Source organism: Mus caroli, chromosome 4 (genome assembly GCF_900094665.2).
Source record: "Mus caroli chromosome 4, CAROLI_EIJ_v1.1, whole genome shotgun sequence".
NCBI lineage: Eukaryota > Metazoa > Chordata > Mammalia > Rodentia > Muridae > Mus > Mus caroli.
In genome coordinates, this window is record NC_034573.1 from 69660942 (window position 1) to 69667400 (window position 6459).

At 36.4% G+C, this 6459-nt stretch overlaps 1 protein-coding gene across 40 annotated transcripts in view; it reads right to left on the bottom strand.

The window, feature by feature from the left end:
* The window catches only part of Ptprd (protein tyrosine phosphatase receptor type D), a 2211569-nt gene that overhangs the window by 656711 nt on the left and 1548399 nt on the right, over window positions 1–6459 (bottom strand). For all 40 annotated transcript variants that reach the window (XM_029475790.1, XM_029475789.1, XM_029475786.1 and 37 more), the window contains exon 10: window positions 4622–4660. The gene's annotated coding sequence lies outside the window, so the exon portion shown is untranslated. The remainder of the gene's footprint in view (window positions 1–4621; window positions 4661–6459) is intronic.

Here is a 6459-nt window from a genome sequence, read left to right on the forward strand (position 1 = left end):
AATGATATTTGAACATTTTTGTCAGTTTTTAAGCTCTATGCTTCCCCTAATATCTGAAGCTTCAGGAGTTTATGTCTCAGTAACAAAAATGCTTCTAAACTCTGATGCATTAGAAAGAACTTCTGTAGCAATAATTAATGTATGAGGCCAACAACAGTAGAATTAATCTTGGAAATGGAAAATGAATGTGCCATGGGAGTTCCCATAGGGTAGCACTGACTTGTTGGGTCCCATTATTGATCATCGGTGATAGCAACAGAGTGATCACTCACAAAGGCAGACCTAATAATAGCCTCAAATATGGAAGAATCCTCACTCACTGCCTGTTCTGGAAATAGGCCATGTTAAATGATTATTATTTTTTCCCACAGAGCAGAAGCAACAAGCCTCCACTTCATTTCCCCAGTGCATTGTAAATGCACCCGAGACCAGTTGATTCACTTTTAGAAAATTGTTTCCTTTGGTATTAACTTTCTTCAAGATATAAAACTTGTGGTTCAGAAAGTATGAGTTTAGAACTCTTCCATGATTCCCCTGTATGTGGGCACTGTACTCTACCCATTTCCAGATGCCCAAGAAATATGAATCTCAGGGAATAGTTGGTTATAGCAGCCACAAGAAAGTGACCACTGTGTTTTTTTCTAGTGGTAGCAAGGAGAAGTCATTGCCACCATTGGCTCTATCACTGGAATCCTACTACTGTAGCCTTTCCAACTTAATATGGAGTCTCACTTAAAGTGTTGATGCCAAGGTTGAGATGTTTAGATATTGTGGATCATGCGATAGCTCTAAGCAGCTTCTACCAGCAGGTACTGGGAGCTCTTGACTTCTGTGCCTTTGCCATCTTGATGTCATCATTATCAGTTGTACCCGTAGCCAAAGTACCATTTTTACTGTACAAACAAACCATAGGCTCTCTGTAAAAGTCCAAATGGTGACCCAAAGTGGTGCAAATGCAAAATAAACAGTGCCTTGTCTCACTCTTGTTTCTTCCTGAAAGCATCTTTAAATCGATATTTTAAAATAAAGCTCCTACCTAACCACAAGATAATGTTAAACTCTTATAATCTAGATGAAAACATGCAGTAATTGTGCAGTTGAGCTTCTTTCTTCTGAGTAAACTCCAGTCTTCCTTAATAACAAGCGTTCACATTTTAGGCATCCTCCCCACCAAGTTCCTGAGATTAAACAGTGGTACTTTTGTCTTTGAACTGAGTGTCATAAGAGTGTGAAAGATACAAATGTGAGTACACAGAATGATAAGATCACAACTCAGAGGAAAGTTGCATATCCTGGTAGAAATTCTTTAACAGGAATGATCTAAAGAGGAAGAGTGTGTTTACCTGGAATGAGATCACGCTAACTTTACTGTTTCTTCTCTCATGTGCTGTGTTTACACCAGACACAATCTCAGGAAGGAGAACATGGCCTTGCAAGAACTGTACAATGAAAAGTGCATTTTAAACACATTCTACCTCTTGCTTCTGATGTGAAAATGATAACTCAAAACTGTGTTCAGATAGACAGATGACACATAATGTAGATGTCAGGCCCATACATGTGGGAGTGTATGCGTATATAAATATAACATAAATGATTATTTATTAATCTGTGCCCAACATTCTAACAGTTCAGGATCTAATAAAAAATAAAACATGCATATTTTAATGAAGCTGATCAGAAATAATTACTTTTAATGTTAAGCCATCAGGAAAGAATCTCTTTAAATTATTTTCAAGCAAACCTTTTTTTTTTTTTAATCTAGAAAAATAGAAGATACTAGTCTTTAGTGGATGTTCAGTGTGGATACTCCCCCTACTAACTTCAGGACGAAGTAGCCTTACAATCATTGAGAGGAAACAGACTTCTCCCCATCAGCTGGAAGCAGATGCACTCAGAAAACTTCATTGCTCTTTGGTTATGAAGATGAAGAATGATGACACATAGAAGAAATACAGGAGCTGTGGCTTATGTTTACTAAACTAGCCCAAGAATCAGAGGGGTTGGGTTTCACTGGCATGTACAAGCAGATTCAAAGAATCCTGCTACTAACTGTCCAAGGCTTACCAAATTGTAGGATTTTCTTCTAAATGCTCATTAGTGCCTCCTGCATGGGTTGTCCATAGTACATTTCCTGAGGCACCATCTCATACTGTGCCCCTTCTTGGTGTTCATTTATTTGGGATGTAGCAATGACTTTTGCTCACCCTTAAAATTTGTTTCATCCATTTGATATTTTCTCTACACCATATGATAGTAGTTTGCAGTGAAGATGCCATTGTTGTAATAAAGCAAAGAAGAACTCTAGTACCTGCTTCATTTCCCCTTTTTGTCAGTTATGCTTTTAAGCTACCTGAGATGCATCTAAAACCAGACCATCATTTATTCTGCATGTGTCCTATTTGCTGCTCATAGGAGACAAGGTAAGGTAACCACCTAGGTTAGTGTTGGCAAAATGTGGGAAAAGAGAGCCCACTTTCACTCCTGATTAGCATGTGGAGGTTTTTATGAGCCTGAAAACATTTTCCTAGACTCCAGACATTGTACCATGTGTGTGATGACTAAAGTTTTTTGCATTGTGTTAGCCCTCAAAATAACTTTTTAAAAATGCTAAAAAAAATGAGTCACAACTACAAACTGTCCCACAAATTTTTATAAAGCCTCTGGGTCTTTGGACAGGTGCTTGTAGGGAGTTGAAATGTCGACCTCTTTAGTATATCTTTCTAGTAATATTACTTACCTAAATACTGTCAGAATTATAGATGGTCAAATGGCATAGCAAACCTCTAAAATGTGAACTGGTACCCATTTCTAACATGAAAACATTGAGACCCAGAGAAAAGTGACTTTTAATAGTAGTTATGAGCTTTTGAGAATTTTGGTTTGAGAGTCAGTGTATACCTTTTTATTGCACAAGGTGAAGTGTCCATGCTTATGGTATAGGACAATTATATAAAGTTATGAACTTAGAGTGGATATATATGATTCATAAATAACCAAAAAATTTCTCAATATTTGTTTACTGTTAGTACCAATCTGCTTAACAACACACACCATTATAGTCACACACCCACGATCAGTAACAAGTATAAACCGTGTCATGTCTCCAGAGTGGTTCTGCATGGGAATGCATTCCTTATTGTGTCTTTATCCCAAACCAAGGAAAGTTCCTTCGAGGAATGCTTATGCTTTGTGCTTTGTAAGAGGAACGCTCAATTCTGTATGTTACTTGGCGAATCTGTAGATAGCAATCAAGATTGGCAGCACAGTTAACCTTTCCATTGCCAACAAATAGCCATCAGAGGAAAACGACAGTGTAATTCTAAGGCTTCTTAGTTATCTTTGAATGCAGAAGTGATTCGAATCATTCTGATTATAAATTTGAATGGTTTAAAATATGGTTTCAATGAACTAGAACTATATTTTAATTACGTATTTCACAGTGAGATATGTGGTTTCAATTTTGGAGAAGTCAGGGACTTCCTGAGTACAGAAACACTGTCACAAGAGAAAACAGAAATAACTCAGGAGCCAGTTCCCTCATTTAAACATGGCTGGAATTGTCCATATGCCAAGATTTCCCAAAGCATCAAATAATTGCATGATGTGTAGAATCTTTTCTTCAACAAAGTATATAACTATATTCAATGCTTTTATTTATTTTTTTATTTTTTAATTTATTTTAATTAGGTATTTTCTTCATTTACATTTCCAATGCTTTCCCAAAAGTCAAAAAAAATGCTTTTATTTTTAAGAGATCCCATGTTCCAGTTTCAATGAACTAAATTGTCAAGTAAGTAAAGTCTGGCGAAAAAAGCCAAAACAAAACAAAACAAAACACCACAATTTTTTCTCTCTGTTCTTTCCTTACATTTTTGTTTTCTATTTTCTTTCTTACTTTTCTTTTAGACGTGATCTACTGTATCCGTCATTCTCCAACTTCTGTATTCTACTGCTAATTCATTCTGGTGTTATTCCTTTGTTCTCCTTATCCGCAGTGAGGAGTGGGTTACCTAGTTATTTACTTGTTCCTTGGCTCCCGTGCCTTTATGGACACTGGCCTGTTGCCACTTCCTGCTTGTTTCAGTACCCTCCTTACTGGAATGCTTTTTATCAGGTTCACCATGCTTTCTCTATTTTCTTCAATAGACAAGGTTTCTACCATCATTCCATCAGAGTGCAGTCTGATGTTCGGTAGGACTTCTGTCTAGCCTCTCTGTGCTAATTCTCAGATTAGCATATGAAGCAGGTTTTTCACTCAACCCACCTAGAAGTCAGAACAGAGCAATAAGCAAAGTCTTTATCTGGTTTAAAAAAATCACCATGCAAAAGCTTTCATATTCATTTTTCCTTCTGCTAATGAAACAGGCCTAGGTCTTGAAATTTCATTCAGTTCGTAATTTGTTTATATCCATCTATTGCATTAAAAAATCTCATGTATTCTTATGACATCAAATAATCTCTGTCATTGAAAGTTCAATTTTGTTTCTCAGACTACATAGTTGAATTTCTAACATTTGTAAAAGAAAGCTGTAAGCCACTCTAGCAAATAGACACAGTTAAATAATAAAACAAAGGAAACGTGAAAGCTGGGCCCAGCCCAGAGAGTTTTAAATCTTACTTGCTAGTTAGATCCCCTGGGTGCTCACCAGACTTCTCCCTAAACAAAGAAGAAATGTGACAACAATTAAAACGTGAAAATGATGCTATTAAAAACTGCTCATTTGGGTGACGCATGTTTATAGCGCTTGGCTAGTGGGAAATGTCAAAATCTACTGAGAAGTGAGATTTGTTGTATTATGGCATTTCCCTTCACACTTACTGTTATAAGGAACAATCCAAAACGCCCCCTTTCAAGCCCAAAGAAGCAAAAGTTTTTCTGACTATTCTGGAAAGAGAAGTACAGCTCAAAACTATTCTGTGCACTTGCCAATATAAATTATATACAATATGAAATAAAGAATACACAATTGTCAATATCATTAAATAAATATTTGTATTGGAAAATTTTTGAAATATTCTCATGAAAAGGAATAGTCTTTCCTTTGTAAACTTCAGTTGAGATTAAGAGAGATTTGGTTTGTTTTGTAAAGATAGAAAACACTCACTGAGTTGCTTTGTAATGATAGGAAACGCTCACTGAGTTGTTTTGGATGATACCCCAGGATTTTTAAAATGACACAATCTTTGAAATTGCGTGAGTAATGGGAATGGGAGAGTGAGAGTGAGAGGGAGAGGGAGAGGGAGAGGGAGAGGGAGAGGGAGAGAGAGAGAGAGACTTCAAAACTGAGCTGAGGAAAAGTCTTGGTAAGCTCATGAGTAAGGTGGTGCAGTGGCTTAGTCTATTAGGACTCTTCTCACCATCTGAAAACCTGAGTTTGATCCCTACGCCCCACATGATGGAGAGAGGGAAACTATTCACATAAGTTATCCTCTCACCGCTGAACACACGTGATAACAATAATGCACACACATAAATACAAATAGATACATATTTTTAAATTTAAAAGAATAAATACTAGTTTACTGTTAATGTTATCTTTATGAGAATTGAGAAAACTGCAAATCAATGAAAGTTTTAGTATTTCAGAACTTTAGTTTTATAATCTAGAAGCCACTTCACAAACAGTCATTTTTCTCCTTTGCCCAATGATTTTTAGTCATATTTCTTCACTATGGCTTTTTTCTAATAGTAGATGTAGAAATTAATTTGGGCTCCTAGTAGTGTGGCAAGTAGAGATACTAATTTATTTCTGTACTTAAAAAAATGTTGTTGAACAGATTATCTTGTATCCCAGCATGACCTTGAATTTGTTATATAGCCAAAGATGACCCTTTGCTCCTGATTATTGTGCAGAGGAGCATTGTGCCTTCAACTCTTAAGTGCAGGGATTATACATATTTTTATCATGCTTGGTTTATTTGGTACTCGGGCATGTGTTCAGGACACAGGACTAACTGAACTACCTCCAAAGATATATGCCTATAGATTTTGGAAAATTCAAGTGGGACAAGGAAAATCAATGAAAATGTTGCTGCGAGTGTTGAAAGGAAGAGGAAGACATACAGACTGAACTTCTGTAGCTGATGAATGTATTTATTTGCTATTGTGGGAGCAGTGGTCACTTAATAGGTAGATACATGTATATAAACCCATCAAATAATTTGTATCTTATAAAATATTATTTATATTTTAATACTCTGAATAAAGAGGTGTAAGTACGTCATTTATATTTACTACAGAACATGCCTTGCATTATTAACTTTTTGATAAAATTAGTGTGTCCAGGTATTGGAATTTTTATTTTAAAAGAACATCTGCTACTTTGCATGGTTTCACACATCTATAATCCTGGTACTCAAAAAGTTGAGATGTGGGTCAAGAGTTCAAGACCAGCCTGGGTTCCATAGCAAAACTGTGTCAGAGATGGGGGGGGAGAGGGGAGAGGGGAGAGGGGA